This window comes from Trematomus bernacchii, unplaced genomic scaffold (genome assembly GCF_902827165.1).
Source record: "Trematomus bernacchii unplaced genomic scaffold, fTreBer1.1, whole genome shotgun sequence".
Taxonomy (NCBI): domain Eukaryota; kingdom Metazoa; phylum Chordata; class Actinopteri; order Perciformes; family Nototheniidae; genus Trematomus; species Trematomus bernacchii.
In genome coordinates this window covers 9099156-9116089 of record NW_022987727.1, presented here as the reverse complement: position 1 = coordinate 9116089, position 16934 = coordinate 9099156, and the positions used below count along the sequence as shown (strand labels likewise).

At 45.7% G+C, this 16934-nt stretch overlaps 1 protein-coding gene across 2 annotated transcripts in view; it reads right to left on the bottom strand.

Moving 5' to 3' along the window:
- The window catches only part of snphb (syntaphilin b), a 41506-nt gene extending 27751 nt beyond the window's left edge, over window positions 1–13755 (bottom strand). For both annotated transcript variants that reach the window (XM_034144659.1, XM_034144660.1), the window contains exon 1: window positions 13593–13755. The gene's annotated coding sequence lies outside the window, so the exon portion shown is untranslated. The remainder of the gene's footprint in view (window positions 1–13592) is intronic.
- Window positions 13756–16934: the final 3179 nt, after the last annotated feature.

Genomic DNA, 16934 nt, shown 5'->3' with positions numbered 1-16934 from the left:
GAGCTCCACCTGTGCTTATAGAACTAGGGTTACAATACATAACCCCCCGTTCTATCTCACACAGGATATGGGTACAGTGTGTGGAGCCCCGATGGATAAACGCCCTGTCGCCCTACAACATCGACCCACCACACTGCCCCTGACCGGCCTTTGGTTAACAGCCACCGCACCCCAACTTCCTATCATCCGGTTGTGACTGTGGAGAAGTCGGGGCCGCAGCTTACTTGGCTGGGTAGAGCCTAATTGGTCTGAATAAGCCCATAGCTCCACCCTGCAGGTGCCAGCGCAAGTGACTATACACTGCGCACTACGTTTCCCAGGTCCCTAAGGAGCATGGGGAGAACGTAAGTGTACTATGTCCCCCACACTCACACACGCTTACCTTGTGTAGAGTGTGCATGGACCGTAGTGGGGAAGGCAGGCGGGGAGAGTCTTCCAGCCCTGTATGGGGCTTACTGCGCACCATGTTTCCCGGGTCCCTAAGGAGCATGGGAAAACATAAGTGCATTATGTCCAAGGGGGGTCAGATACAGCCAACTGACCCACAGCCCCCCCCCCCTGCACCAGTCCTGTGTTGCCCCAGCAAGCACAGACGATGAAAAGACACAAACAGAAACAGCCGTTCAGTGCGCCTAATGGAAGCCGTGTGCCCTACATAACATGCCAGCGCACAAACTGGGCAGAGGAGGTGCAATTCAGCCTCCCTGTCCCCAGTATGGGGTGGAAGACTAAAGCCGTCTAATTGTATAGCCCTCGACCTGAACGAACTCCTTAGGTTCGTGAGAACAAAGGAGGGGTTCGGTCTGAGTGTCGCCCCGCTACGGTCACCCCGAATCAAAAGGCAACTCGGGTGCACCGACAGAGTGGTCAGCTCGCACACTCTCTTGGCTGAAGTCAAGGCAAGCAGCAAAGCTGTTTACAATGATAGCACCTTCAGGGAGGAGAGCTCCAGAGGCTCAAATGGTTCTGTGACCAAAGCCTCGAGCACCAACGGCAGATCCCATTGCGGGGTGGAGACATGCACCACTGGGCGCTGTCTCCTGACCCCCTGCAAAAAAACGCGCCATAAGCGGTTGACTAAAGGCTGACCGGCCGCCAAATCCCTCATGGCAGGACAAGATGGCTGCTGCATACACTTTAATTGTGGAATGAACAAGACCCCTGTCCACCAGTATCTGTAAATAGGACAGAATAGAGCCCAACGTACAGGATAGAGGCTCTAGACTCCTTTCTTCACACCACCGCTGGAATCCCAACCACTTCGTCCAGTAACAGGCTGTGGTGGATCCTGCTCTTGCTGCCTGGATAGTCTGAATAACCTTGTCAGACAGTCCACCCCGTCTCAGCCTGTCCCTCTCCAAGCCTGGAGAGGTTGGCCCAGAGTGGGTAACGCCACCTGCTTCCTGAGACAACGCCCCCCAGACCTGAGGAACCGTCCAGGGCTGGCCCACCATCATCTGTGTCACCTCCGCGTACCACGGCGCCGAGCGGCGACCTGGGCCTACCAGGATGACTGACAATCGTTCTCGTCTCACCCTCTACAGGAGGGGGAGAATGAGACGCAGCGGTGGAAAGGCGTGGAGTAGCTTTCTTGGCCATGGCTCGGGTGCAAACGCGTCCACCCCCAAAGGTGGATTGTCCTGCCGAGCCAGGAAAAACCATAGGGTACAGTGGCTGTTGCGCAGGTTGGCGAACAGGTCCACCTCCGCTTTCCCGAACTGGGCCCAGATCATCCATTTGTTTGGCAGGGGCCCGCCTCTCGACATGAGGTCGGCCCCCCTGTTCTCCCGCCCCGGGATGTGGAGGGCCTTCAGAGACAACACATTCTCTGAGGCCCACAACCACAGGTTCTCCGCTGTGCTCAACAAGGTGGCGGAGCGGACTCCGCCCTGCCTGTTGATGTACGCCACTGTGGTGCGGTTGTCGCTCCTCACCAGCACATGTGGTGCTGTCAGAGGCCAGCCACCACCTATAGCTCTCTCTAGGCAGGTCCCCCCCCATCCTGTCACGGATGCATCTGTGAACACCGCAGATGCTTTGGGGACCCCCAGTATCGGAGGTTGCCCTCCACTGAGGGGGGGATGGTCACCAGACGTTGTTTGTGCCTCTTGGGATCTAAATGAAGGCCGGCAAACCACCTCTGCAGGCGACGCATATGCAGTAACCCCAGCGGTACCACGAGGTGAGCAGCCGCCATGAGACCCAGAGTCTGCATGATGGTCAAAGCCGTCACCGTTGCCCCCTGTCGCAGTCTGCAAACTACCCGAAGCAGGGATGGCTGTCTGCTCTCTGACAGGGTGGCACATAGTCTGCCTGCATCGAGCAAAATCCCCAGATACTCCACCTGCTGGTGAGGTATGGGACTGCTCTCCTTCCAATTGACCGCAAAACCCAACTTGGTTAGGTGTAGGATCAATTGGGCTGTGTGGAACATTTCCCATTCCCTGGACCTGGCCATGACTATGAGGTCGTCCAGATAAAAGAAAACCCTCATGCCATGGTCGCGAAGCGGCTGAAGCGCTGTGGCCACACATTTGCTGAACGTGCGTGGGGATAGGAAGTAGCCGTCTGTTGTACTCGTAGGCTATCCCCTGGAAGGCAAAACGCAAATACTTTCTGTGTTTTGGAGCAATTTCAACATGAAAGTAAGCGTCCTTCAGGTCGATGGTTGTGAACCAATCGCCCGGCTGCACTAGTTCCAGTAATTGTTTTATGGTTAACATATGGAACTTTTTGCAGGCAATGTGCTGATTCAGGCTGCGAAGATCCAGAATGGGTCTGAATTCTCCTGTCTTCTTGGGAACCAGGAAGTACATGGAGTAAAGCCCCTTTTCTCTGTCCTGAGAGTGCACAACAGACCAGTGTTGTAGTCAAGTCACCAATTCACGAGTCCAAGTCACTCTCGAGTCCCCACTTTTCGAGTCCGAGTCCAAGTTCGAGTCACCTAGGGAGAGTTGGAGTCGAGTCCGAGTCCAAGTCCGAGTCACCCAAAGAGTGTCCGAGTCGAGTCCGAGTCATCATTACCTGTGTTCGAGTCCGAGTCCAAGTCAGAGTCACCTAAGGAGTGTCCGAGTCGAGTCCGAGTCATCATTACCTGTGTTTGAGTCCGAGTCCAAGTCCGAGTCACCCAAGAAGAGTCCAAGTCAAGTCAGAGTCACAAGTCTTCATGTATTAATCTTAGTGGATATATTTGTTGAAATGTAGCTATAGCTCCTCTACATTGCTTTTATCCTGTCATGTTATACTAATGTACTAATGTATGTCAGGTAGCTCCGCTGTCTTGGTGCTGTTAGACCTGACAGCTGCCTTTGACACTGTGGACCATAGCATCCTGTTGTCACGGCTTGAACAGTCCGCTGGCATCACAGGCTCTGCCCTTACATGGTTCAGGTCCTACCTGACAGACCGTAGCTTCTCGGTACAGCTAGGTGCCTTCTCCTCTGCCAAAGCCCCTCTTACCTGTGGGGTTCCCCAAGGCTCGATTCTGGGCCCCATCCTTTTTCTACTGTACATACTGCCCCTAGGTTCAATTCTCACAAAACATAATATTCCCTTCCACTGCTACGCCGACGATGTACAGATATATCTGCCTCTAAAAGCAAATGTCAAACACTCACTACAGCAGTTGATGGACTGCTTAACAGAGATAAAATCCTGGCTGAGCAAAAACGTTCTCAACCTCAACGAGAGCAAGACTGAGGTCATCTTTTTTGGACCCCAACCTCCAGCCTCTCCGGTTGATATTCTGGGCTCTCTCAAAAAAAAACATCCTCCCCTCGGTCATGAACCTTGGAGTGACCTTCACTAGCACTTTTAAATTCGACAAGCAGGTCAGCACTGTAGTCAAATCCTGCTTTTTTTAAATAAGACTATTGGCCAAAAGCAAGTCGTATTTATCTTTTAATGACTTAGAAAGGGTTATTAACGCCTTTGTTACCTCAAGACTGGACTATTGCAACGCTCTGTATGTGGGTATGGACCAGGCCTCAATTAAACGCCTGCAGCTAGTCCAAAACGCAGCTGCACGTTTGCTGACTGGCCACAAAAAGCGTGACCACATCACCCCAATTCTGGCCTCACTACACTGGCTTCCAGTTTGGTTCAGAATTGATTTTAAAATCCTTTATTTGTTTTTAAAGCACTAAATGGGCTGGCTCCGGCCTATATAGCTGAACTCCTCCAGCACTTTTCCTTGTGTTTTATTTTTATTTTTTATATATATCTGTTGTAATTTATTGTCTTTTATTGTGATTGTAGTAATGTGTTTTTATTACATGTACAGCACTTTGGCTCGACCAAAAATTGCTTTTAAATGTGCTTTATAAATAAAACTTGATTTGATTTGATTTTGAATGTGTCCATTGAACTGCTGTGAAGCGAGTTTGACTACAATTCTTGTAATAGGTGCTATACAAATATAAAGCTTATTAATAATATTCATATTAATATTATTATTATTATTTATATTATTGTAAATGACCTTCTAACTATATTTAAAATTAGTTACCTTTTAGAGAAGTGATTATATTTGTTATATGGTAAAGTTTTCGTTTTGCACTTTTATTTTGATAGTAATAAGATCGGGACTCTTATTTTGAAGGAACTTTTACCGGAAGTCAATGGACAACGGAGCAGTGTAAACACACATGTATAATGACGGATAGATAACGAATAAATTAACATATACTAAATAGTTACATTGGGTTTTTAGCACCTGGCTGATAAGGGCAGAAGCGTTGGTAATGATTGTATAAAAGCAAGGGTGTGCAATAAACAGATACCATCAGTTGGAGAGTGACCATCATTCAGCCGGGGACACTACAATTATTATAGTGAATGTTTAAATTCTATCAATAAAGATTAAGCCCCAGAAAGCACATGGCTACTTAGCATGCAAAATGTCGACATTCTGCATGTTAAGTAGCCATGTGCTTTCGTGTTATCGGCTGAATCTTTATTTATTGATTAGATCACATTACTCGGATGATAGTGTTCAAGACAGCCTATATGTCTGAACTCGATCCTTAGAGTAATGTGTTATGGAGCCTTCTCTTCAATCTTTTTTCCTCATAACGAGCATTTTGCGCTGCTCTTTCCCAATGTGGAAGCAGAATGTGTGAAAGCATACAGCACAATGTGGGGTGTGTCTCTGGACATCTCTAGACTGGAATAGCGGGGGCCCAGTACGTGAACTCGCCTCGCAGGTGCACACGCCAGGATAGAGGACATCAGACTCCAGAGAAAACTTGCTCAAGTCCGAGTCCAAGTCGGAGCGTCAATGTACAAGTCGAGTCCGAGTCATCGTGGGCAAGAATTCACAAGTCCAAGTCCGAGTCGCGTCAATCTGTGCGCGAGTCCGAGTCGAGTCACGAGTCACCGTGCGCGAGAATTCACGAGTCCAAGTCCGAGTCGCGTCAATCAGTGCGCGAGTCCGAGTCGAGTCACGAGTCCCGCAAATCGGCACTCGAGTCCGAGTCCAGGACTCGAGTACTCCATCTCTGCAACAGACACAGCCTGTTTTTGCAACAGGGCCTGAATCTCTGTTGAAAGGAAACCTATCTCCTCCTGGGATGATAGATTTGCCTCTATTATGCCCCTGAATGGAGGAGGGACGCTGCAAAAACTGGAGTGAGTAACCCAGTTTCAGTGTCCTGTCCATCCACTCCGTCAGTACACAGCTGAGCTTCCATTCCCCATAAAACTGTGTTAGGGGACATGCAAGCAGCTGTGGAGCCGCAGCTAAGAAGCTGTGGTACTCTCTGGTGGCCCACTCCGCCGCCAATCCTTCCATAAAAGGAAGTTTGGCCCATGGGGGGCTGACACAGAAAGGGCCGATTTTCTACTGAGGTCCTTGAATACACCGCGGCACGCTCTCGCGGGGCCGCGCGCTCAAGGTTCAAGGTTCTTTATTGTCAAACTAACATAGCTACAGAGTAATTATGTCGTTGAAAATCTTATGTCACAGGCTTCTCCAACAATACAACATAATAATAATACAGATAGTAAAAGTAATACAAAAAGAAAAATAGTTCTAAAATAAAGTGAGTATGTGGAATAGTGCAGTACGAGTCTAGATGTGACCCGCTCTATCGAAATCAGTCGGAAGTCGTAACGGCTCATTTAAAAATAAACGTGGATTTGCGTAAAAAACAATTTTTTCGGGGTTCGGGTGTTTTGTTTGATTTTAAATAAACAAAGTCTTGGCTTTCAGAATATGAAACTTTTATTTCCAAAATCACACGATAAATACATTTGTGAAGCTTGTGAAGGGAAGATGACAGGCACCTCTCGCTCGCAATCTGCTCTTCCGTAGCGCAGCTCCCCCTCCCTCCGGCTGAAATTATGAATGTAAGGCATATAGTAATCATAGATAACACGGCAGGGTCCGTTACAGTTTGTTTTCATCTGATTTCAATTAAACAAAGTCTTGGCTTTCAGAATATTAAACTTGTTTCGGCAAATTTAGATGATAAATACAACTATGAAGCTTGTAACGGCATATTTACAAGCGGAGAACGGAGTAATTTAACGTCACAGCAAGCATAACAACAGCCGGTGTTTCTCGTGAGTGTTTTCCCCGGGAAACAAACACAATATACACAAACGCAAAAATACACAAACACACACACACACACATTCACACACACACTCGCAAGCTTCCCCCAGACCAGTAATCCAAACAGAAATATTTTCCCTCCGGACTATTTTTGATCATTTGCTCCGCTAATAATCAATCAGATCGATGGATTCCAGAGAAGAGGAAACTTTGAAGGCCTTTTTCTCAAAATGATGACTCGGTGACAGTCATTATATAATGTGACATATTTTGCTTAATATTTGGAGTACAAAAACAATATTGATATCATTAGAAAGCTAGGAATCTCCTCTTTCCAACAGTGTATACAACTCAAAATGTGTCTTCGGGTCAATGCGACTGATTTCGATAGAGCAGGTCACATATACAAGTTATTGGAATGATATATATTGGATATTAGATATATATTACTAATTAGCAGATTAATGTTTTGGAATTGTTTCAGCAGTTCAATTGTTTAACAGTCTCACTGCCCGCGGGAAGAAACTGTCTCAGAATCTTTTTGTTTATGCCAGGATGCTGCGGTAACGTCTGCCAGACGGCAACAGAAAGAATAGTTTGTGGCTGGGGTGATGGGGGTCGTTGATAATCCGTAGGGATTTCTTCCTGAGCCGCTGGGAGTAAAGGTCCTCCATGGATGGCAGCTCCGTCCTGGTGATGTACTGTGCAGTTTTCACCACCCTCTGTAAAGCCTTACGATTGAGGTCGGTGCAGCTGCCGTACCAGGCCGTGATGCAGCCAGTCAGGATACTCTCTATGGTGCACCTGTAGAAGTTGCAGAGTATCCTGGAATCCATTTTGAACCTCCTCAGCCTACGGAGGAAGAAGAGCCGCTGTCGAGCTTTCTTGGTGATGGTGGTGGTGTGAAGAGTCCATGTCAGGTCCTCAGTGATGTGGACCCCAAGGAACCTGAAGCTGCTGACTCTCTCCACCGTAGTCCCATTGATGGCGATGGGGGCGTGTCCCTCTCCCTGCTGCTTCCTGTAATCCACAATCAGCTCTTTTGTTTTGCTGATGTTGAGATGGAGGTTGTTATCCTGGCACCAAGATGTCAGGTTTTCGACCTCCTCTCTGTACGCCGTCTCGTCGTCGTCTGTGATCTGGCCGATGACGGTAGTGTCATCAGCAAACCTCACGATGGTGTTGGAGCTGTGTGTGGCCACGCAGTCGTGAGTGAACAGGGAGTAGAGGAGAGGGCTGAGCACGCAGCCTTGAGGGGCACCGGTGTTGAGAATCAGGGTGGAGGATGTGATGTTTCCCACCCACACTGCCTGGGGTCTGCCCGTCAGGAAGTTCAGGATCCAGTCACAGAGGGCGCTGTTGAGCCCGAGCTCTCTGAGCTTGATGGCCAGCTTGGAGGGCACAATGGTATTGAATGCTGAACTGTAGTCAATGAACAGCATTCTCACATATGTGTTCCTGTTCTTCGGGTCCAGGTGTGAGAGGGCAGTGTGGATGGTGAGGGCTATGGCGTCGTCTGTGGACCTGTTTGCTCTGTAGGCAAACTGCAGGGGGTCCAGAGAGTCAGGGAGGGAGGAGGTGATGAATGATTTGACTAACCGCTCAAAGCACTTCATTATGATGGAGGTGAGTGCTACTGGGCGGTAGTCGTTGGGGCAGGTGATTATTGTCTTTTTGGGGACAGGAACGATAGTGGAGTGTTTAAGACATGTGGGGACTACAGACTGCAGCAGGGACCTGTTGAAGATGTCTGTGAACACCTCTGCCAGCTGAACTGCACACACCCTGAGAACACGGCCAGGGATGCCATCAGGTCCAGGAGCCTTGTGTGGGTTAACCCTTTTAAAGGATTTACACACATCTGCCCTGTTTAAAACAAAAGGGCAGGGCTCTGGCTCCTGGTCCCTCTGTACCTCCACAGCCTGGCTGCTCTCAAAGCGTGCAAAAAAACTGTTCAGCTCATCTGGGAGAGATGCGCACACTCCCGCAGCACCCCCCGGTGCTCCGTCATAATGCCGTCTTCACACAGACGGTGAATGCATTAATCGGAGCTATTACACTAGGCGAGGTGTGTTTTCTGACAACAACACGCTGGCCCTAATGTCCCTGCACCCGCATAGCGCTTTGATAGATAGATAGATAGATCGTACTTTATTGATCCCAAATTGGGAAATTGTTTTTGTTACAGCAGCATAAAAGGCATTTTACAATAAAACAAAACTTGACAGCACTTCCAGCGGTTTATCACACTCACATGCGCGCGCCCACTGGCTGCCTCCTTTACTGGAGTTTACAACTGCGTAGTGAGTAACCCAGTCGTAGTATCCTGTCCACCCATTCTGTCAGTACACAGCTGAGCTTCCATTCCCCATAAAACTGTGTTTTAGGGGACATGCAAGGAGCTGTGGAGCCACAGCTAAGAAGCTGTGGTACTCTCTGGTGGCCCTCCTCCGCCAAACGAAACGAAGGCTGGCTACGCCGGGCGGACCGGGCCGTAGAACCCCAGGCGGAGGCGGCTCACCGGTTTCGGGGGCAGTGGTGGGGGAGCGGTAGCCCTACACGCTCTGCCGCCATGGTCATCACCAGGGGGAAGTCCTGGCGGACAGACCTGGGCGGTGGACTTCCATGGACGCCGGACCCGGAAGTGCCCGCCAACGAGAAGTCCTCATCATCCTCCTCCCCGGAAAACGGAGCTATCCGCCCCGCTGAAATGGCACCGCCTCGGCCATATCCTGGTCCCCCAAACACTCGAAGCAGAGGTGGTGGGGATCGGCGCCCGCTATTATGCCAGGGCACGAAGGACAGGCCCGGGTCTCTAGAAGTGGCGACTCCATGAAGGTATGATAACTTCTTTCTTCTTCTTTCAAACGTTTTACTTTTCTCTGTCAGGTGTTGTCCTGCTCGCTGTAGAGAAAAGGATGACAGTCAGGAGGTGTAGCTGCCTTATATGCGCGCGCATTCAGGTAGGCTCGCCCTGATTGGCCGGCTACGTTTATACAACTTCAGTGTGTGAAAGCTTGCGTATCATTGATGAGAATAGTACCCATAGAGTCCAGTAGAGGGCGGAGCATGTGTGAGATAGAACAGTGTAAAGAAGAAACCAGAAGTGATCCAGTACTATAACAAAAGCAAATCAGGAGTGGACACAATGGATCAGATGGTTCGCACCTACACATGCAAGCTGAGAACACAGAGGTGGCACAGGCTGAGGGGCATAGTGCGTACAAATGGCTAAAGCTCTGCTGACTCAAACCAGCTCTGGCATTAATATATATTAATATCGGCACCAAAACTGTGGGAGCTTCATGGGTTTTCATGGCAGAGCAGCTGCATCAAGCCTTACATCACCAAGCACAATGCCAAGTGTTGGATGGAGTGGTGTAAAGCACCACTGGACTCTGTAGCAGTGGAAACGTGTTCTGTGGAGTGGCCAATCACGCTTCTCCATCTGTCCTCTGATGGACGAGTCTGGGTTTGGTGAATGCCAGGAGAACGTTACCTGCCTGACTGCGTTGTGCCAACTGTAAAGTTGGTCGGAGGAGGGATAATGCTATGGTTGTTTTTCTGGGGTTGGCCTAGGCCCCTTAGTTCCAGTGAAGGGGAATCTTAATGCTTCATCTTACCAAGTCATTTTGGACAATTCTATGCTTCCAACTTTGTGGAAACAGTTTGGGGAAGGCCCTTTTCTGTTCCAGCATGACTGTGCCCCACAAAGCAAGGTCCATAAAGGCATGGTTGGGTGAGTTTGGTGTGGAAGAACTTGACTGGCCCGCACAGAGCCCTGACCTCAGCCCCATTGAACACCTTTGGGATGAACTAGAACGGAGATTGCGAGCCCGACCCTCTCTTCCAACATCAGTGTCTGACCTCACAAATGCTCTTCTGGATGAATGGGCAAAAGTTCCCACAAACACACTCCAAAATCTTGTAGAAAGCCTTCCCAGAAGAGTGGAAGCTGTTATAGCTGCAAAGGGGGACCAACTTCATATTAATGCATAATAATTTGGAAAGGGATGTCATAGAAGGTCCTGTAGGTGTAATGTGTATATGTGGCCCAATGCTTTTGTCTATATAGTGAATAAAGAGACGCATGGAGAGCACGCCCCACCTCCAAAAGCACATTACAGGGGCAATGGAAAGATGTGGGCTAAAAATACTAAATGCACACACCACCCAGCCACATGTACTGTTTGGTCCAAATCAGTCCTAAAATAATTATTTATAACATAATTATTATTATTATAGTATGCTTTTTTATCATTTTTATCACACTTGCGTACATGGGTCATTTTTGATCAAAAACAAGATATTAAATGAATACTTGGAATATTAAATAATTAAATTAATTGATTTCCAAAAATATAGCTAAGAAACAGTCAGCCATGCATGAAATAACATTGTATGTCAATACGGGTCATTTTTTACCCATGTTGTCCCTTAGAAGGGTTTTCATAGCTTGTGTACATGCATATATTCTCTGTACCTGTACGTTACATTATGAACTAATGCACAATCCTGCACAAAACTCCACTGCCCTTTCACTTAAATGTATTTGTATTTGATTGACTTCTAATAATTGCATGGAAATCTGATCAACACAGCAGGTAACAAACCAGTTATTTCAGCAAAAAATCTGAGAGAGTGTTGGATTGGCATTCATCAGGTGGCCAGACATACAGATCTGAATGATCCCCAAATCTGCTGCATGGCAACTTCATACTTCCCATGTCAACAAAAAGGTAACAATATGCACATTTAGTTTGTTCACCTTGAGGCTTGTTTTCAATGGCCTCAAGGAACCAAATCTGTAAATCAGGATAAAATACTTCTGCACTTTAAACTAGGAAAGCATTTAAAAACCCCAAGGACCAACTGGTTGTATAACATGTTTAACTTATCCCTAAAGTCAGGGTTCATGTGAGGAACAACAAACAAAGGATCACTTTTCCAGACATTTCTCTGATCTTTTTTCACTGTTTGACCACAGCCTCAAACTCTTCAATTTAAAAAAGGGGGGGGGTCACTCTTTAAATGCCCTGCTCACACCTCAAGGACATATACAACCAAGGGAAGCAGGTTCTACTTTTCTTTAAAGGGAAAAGTTGGTAATAAATATGAGAACCACTTGCCTCCATGGAGGATAAGTCAACTATCCAATTAGGCTTACTGCTATTTTTATAGATCTGATGCACACAGCCACACGTTCCTCTCCCTCACAGCTACGCAGCTATTAGCGACTGAGATTGAAGGTGAAACTGTTTGGCCTAAAGCTATTCATTTAATGGCTAGGATGCTTATCCTTGAGGGTTGCAGGGAGATGGAGCCGACCAGATGACAATGGGCGAGAGGGGGTGGGGGGGCACCTTGACAAGTCGCCAGTCAATCACAGAGCTGACACATAGAACCAGACAGCCATTCACACTCCCACCTACAAGGACTGTGGTGAAAATTAAACTGCATGTCTCAGGAGGATACTGGAGCACCTGCAGGAAACACCAGCAGGCATTGGGGAGAACTTGCATAAGATGGAAACATTTTGTTTTGTTTATCCCTGCAGGAAAAGCAGCCAAATAGTTAATTGTTGTGATTAGAATGCAACCAATAGCTCATAAAGGAGGCTTATGGATGGACTGCACTCAGGAGGAAAACAACAAGCAGGAGTCTTTTGAAATTTAGCACAAATAAAGACCTGAAATTAAGTGTTGCATATCTTCCTGTGAGACCCTTACCCTCTGCAGGATCAATAATTCAGTGTGGTTAGATTTATCACATGGCAAAATTGAAGATTTCCCCACCATGGGCGCATTGAGCAAACACCATGCTGTGAAAACAAATGCAAAGTCACCATGGCGACGGTCACTCGACCACTTGTGTGGAATGTGAGCAGGAGGAGAGCTGCCATTGGCTGAGGGTGGAGGCGCCTGCTGCTGACAAGATGGCCATGCTGCAAAGGACAAAAGTGTTCTGTAACAAAGGACAGCACAACACGGAGCTTTGTCTCCACAGTAAAGACATAGAGTGTCCGCTCTGCTCACTCTCACATTTTACACACTGCACAGACTGTATGTGGGCTCATTAATAAGTAAAGGTTCATATGCATGGTTCAAGGGGCACATTACCTGGGGCAAAAGAGGCTAAAACTAGTTTAAAGTTACAAAACATTATTATAATAGGGACTCACAACAACTGTAAAAATACTTAAAAAGAGGAATCCTTTTACATGTCAGTGTTGCCTCATAGTCAATCCATTTCCGTGCACCTTTCTGTATCCATATGCATTACATCTGACAATATTTGGGCATTTTAGGGCACAGGAGAATAAGATTATAAGGCCATTAGTCAGTATTAAATGTCAAAATAGGGCATGTGTCTACCCAGAAATAAATGGATATAGTGTACAACAGGCTTTACTACTCAATATGAAAGTAAATCCAATCAGCACTGAGCTAACCCCACACAGCCTCCTGGGAATTGGATAAAGCTTGATGTTATTGCAGTATTCAGTCTGCAACATTTGAAAGCCTCACACAAAAGAGCTGTGCCTCTGTTTTCTGTCAGGTGGCACCTGTGTTCCTGAAAAACAGAACTGCTTCAAGGTCAAACTGCAGCACCATGGAAACCTGTCACGACTCCCTGGCTGCAAACATGGATGTCACTCTCTTTGGGTTGAGGACACAGTGATCGGTCTCTCCATACAGAGCCACAGGAAGGAGTCAGGGGCGTTACCGTTCACCATATGATTAAATGTGTACCCCGGTATGACGTTGACATCGATGCACAACATGGACGTGACGCAAACATCTGCCGGAGCGCACTGCGCAGCGTCACTCAGCTGCACCAAAATAAACACACACAGCAGAAAACAGCTGCAACCTTGCCGTATACGGTCCAAACAAACAACAAAACTGCACACGTTCCTGCACACTTACTCCATTTGTGTATATTCTAGTGCGTCAAGGATATTCCAAATCGTTGACGCACCATACTCTCCGCGTCCAGCGACACTGAAGGTTTCAATGACAAGCCCAGGCCTTACCTGTGCCCCTTTCCCCGTGGTGACGTTAGTCCTTCTGCGCTTCCATCGCCTCGCTTCTCATGGTCTCCCTGCGGTTGTTCCTCCGCTGGTGGAGCGCTGATGCTGGCTCACACACCCGGGGAGAAGGGGAGGAGAGGAGAGGGGGGGCCGGGCCAGGGGGATGCAGGAGGTGCGCTGTATGGCTGCCGCGTGAGGGTGAGGATGGGCACAAGAGCGTTTCATATGGATAGACATCTGCGTCACGTTACGTCAGATTTTTAAAAGGGGCACTACTCCTTTTTTTCTTTAAATGTATACATTGTATTAATATGGTGAACATGTGATGTCATCAATGATAAAGTGTCCATAGACAAATATAGTATATTTTAGATGACAGTGAGAACAGCCAGTGGAATGTCTATCTTTCCATTTGACTTGTTATTCTGGCTGCTACGTCACTCAGTAATAGTGCATCAATCACTGCAATACAAACATTACATACAATTTCAACAGCTGTATGTGTTCACTGAGCTCTTATGCTGCTACTTATTTAAAAACATGGATGTGTATTTCTTTACTAACGTGTGCTTGTCTCTGTATTCAGCATGTTAGCTTACACTTTATTGTTTTGCCTTTTATCTGCATTGCAACATTTTCTGATAACATTATGTTATGAGTTCATGGGAACATTTTGTTTCAGAGATAAGCACATTACAGTAATCAAGATATTTTGAAGAAAAATAACTTTCGGTATTCCATTCATTGTTTATGGACGTATCTCCAGGCTTAATAGTCATGACATCACAATGTTATTTTTAGCCACAATTGGTCTCATACAGCACACTTATTTTAACTAGAGAATGCAATTCCTGAAGAAATTGCTTGTGGGAATGCTTTATGCTGAAAAGCTGACGCTAAACTGCTATGCTGAAATGTAATGTGTAAGAAGAAAGTGAAGAATTTAGATTGAAATGATACATGAACACTGGGGGCTTGAATGTGTGATGAGAGAAGAAAAGAAAGTAAAAAGGCTTGGAAAAGCAGCAGAATATTTGAAATGCAAACTTTTGAACTAACTTGATGGCGAATGATCTGTCGCCATGCCAACGGCATTTGATGACATCCCATAATACGCTTAGATGCGTTGATGGCTGTGTTACCAAACCTGTGAAGTTTTGGGCCATTTGGAGCATTTTCACTGAAGTTATGAGAAAACCGTGTTTCATGGCGGGCATTGTGTTGCCATGGCATGTCCCGTAGATGTCTTCACGGCTGTACTGTTTGCACACATGTGAAGTTTTAGCACTTTTTGACAATTTTCATAGGAGTTATATCGACATCATGTTTTATTGCAAGGGATGCGTTGCCATGGCAACAGCTTTTGAGGAAAACTCACTAATGGTATATAGACATGTTGAGGGCTGGACCATTAACTGTCATCTGAAGTCTGGTGGTGTTTGGATCATTTGCATAGGTATCACGACAACATCGTGTTTTATGGCGAGGGATGCGTTTCCATGGAAACAGCCTATGGTGAGATCTCAGATTTGGCGTAGGGCTGTTGAGGCATGGACCGGTGATATACAAGCAAAGTTTGGGGACGATTGGACCGTGTCCATTGGAGTTACAGCGACATCGTGTTTCATGGCGAGGCATGGACCGGTATGGCAGAGAGAGAGAGAGAGAGAGAGAGAGAGAGAGAGAGAGAGAGAGAGAGAGAGAGAGAGAGAGAGAGAGAGAGAGAGAGAGAGAGAGAGAGAGAGAGAGAGAGAGAGAGAGAGAGAGAGAGAGAGAGAGAGAGAGAGAGAGAGAGAGAGAGAGTGATGACATCATCGTGTTCCATTACACAGGTGTTTATAGTTGAGCTAACGAGCTATGAAGAGATCAAAGGTTTGCATTGTTCTGAATGAGAGATAAACCTCTTACATGTGAAAGTTTTGTGGAAGAACGATAACAGATATCTGTGAAATTTCAAAATGTGAAGCATGTCAAGGAAGTTGAGTATCTGAAGTGTAATTTTTGTGTGCTTTCGGGATAATAATGTGGCCTTTTTGGCAGTTTAACTAAAGGTGTGCGGCTGCTGCTGTGAGGAAATATCTGCCTGAAATTACAATGGGCTTTAATGGAGACATGTTGAACGTTTTTGGACGGAAAAACCAATACAAAAATAAATAAAATAAATTATACATTTAAATAAATAATATCAAAATAATAAATACCAATAAACAAGATCAACAAATATTTTGGAGCGCACTTCCACAAGCTACTAAACATATATAAATATGATAAATACAAATAAATGAGACCAAAATAAATTAGATCAAATATGTTGCAGTGCACTGTCACAACCTAGCAAAGCAAAATAATTGTTTTTTTCGATTATGTTGTTTTCGTAATTGTGGCTGGCCAAAATCGTAATTGCGATTAAAATACGATTAATTGCACAGCCCTAATATGAAGGCACATTTCAAGATTTCTTACCCTCTAGCTGTGACATCACGCACTCTAGTTAATGTTAAAATCTGAAGAAAACCTCTTTAACAAGGTCTGAACAATGTTTAATATCTCTAAAAGTAAGAATCAGATTTAAAAGTTGTGTTACACAAATAATGTCAGAAAGATGTGTAACATTTTAAAGTTGGAATGAGGTTTCTGAGTGAAAGTATGAATGAACAGTTAGTAGTTGAAGTCGCATGAAGATTTGTTGAAGTCTGAAGAATATCTCCATTGACTTCAATGTTAAAGATTTGATGAATTATGGGATGTATCTCTGGAATTATGAAAGTTATGAATGATAAAAGTAATAGCAGTCGATTCCCGACCGAGCTGAACGTTTTGATGTTTGAACGGAGTTTCTGCGATGTTGAATGTGGGAGGAGAAGACGGACAAAATAATTGGACGGAATAATAATAACTCGTTTGTCCGTAGCATAACATATAGTGGGAATGCTGTATCAGCATTCCCACTATATGTTAAATAATGTACACACCACTAAATAACTGGTGTGTACATTATTTATTTAACCTGTTAAGCACCAAGCCTGTTTTTCATGTTTCAGGCTCGAAAATGACATGCCCAAAACAAATGACTACAACTTAACTTCTAAAAGGGTTATATGAATAATTTCTTTTATCAAAGCAAGGTTACATCTGTGAGTTGGATGTAGAAGTGTCAGAATCAATATAGATGTTTTTTATTTTAAAGAAAATTCAGATTTTACATAGTAAAAAACTGTAAATTATAGTGTCCGTCCAAAAATTCTTTTTTACTTATAGTGAAAACTACCCTTGGATGATGGGTTAGTAGACTAAAAGCTTTAGGAATCCAAAGTACAACATATAATAAGTACCCTGTATCAAGAT